This window comes from Trachymyrmex septentrionalis, unplaced genomic scaffold (assembly GCF_001594115.1).
Source record: "Trachymyrmex septentrionalis isolate Tsep2-gDNA-1 unplaced genomic scaffold, Tsep1.0 scaffold34, whole genome shotgun sequence".
In the NCBI taxonomy this organism is placed as follows: domain Eukaryota; kingdom Metazoa; phylum Arthropoda; class Insecta; order Hymenoptera; family Formicidae; genus Trachymyrmex; species Trachymyrmex septentrionalis.
In genome coordinates this window covers 1-563 of record NW_017305504.1, presented here as the reverse complement: position 1 = coordinate 563, position 563 = coordinate 1, and positions in this window count along the sequence as shown.

Genomic DNA, 563 nt, shown 5'->3' with positions numbered 1-563 from the left:
ATGTCTTCAGATACATGCTGGCGTTTCGCTTGCGTCTTCCCTGAGATGATGATGACATGTTACAATTAATTAAAAACAATTTCTTTGTTACATAAAAACAAGTTAATTTCTTTGTTTACCTGATAAGTGTTAGGATCTTCATTACAATCGTAATTACAATTGTCGTCTTGATTCAATAGATCGAATATAAAAATATGTTTTTGATCATGTCCGTTGTAGACGCAGAGACAATTATTTTAGCAATTTCCGTATCGTAGATTGCTCCATAAAGCATCCTCAATGCTCTGGTTATGCTCAGCAGAAATATATTTTTGCACCTGCGAGGAAACATTCAATGTAACAAAAATATTCAGCACATTTGTAGAATTCAGAATAAAAAAAAACAATAAAAGCTTAAATGCAGTTCTGCTAAGCCCAGTATAGCCTAATAATTACAAAATTTGGAAGTACAAAAGCATTGAATAATTCCTTAATAGTACAATATTTGAAAAGAGAAAAAAACTTCTTTCGCTCTATTAAAACTCATACCTAGTCCAGTCAATTTTCGTTAAAACTTCATAGCT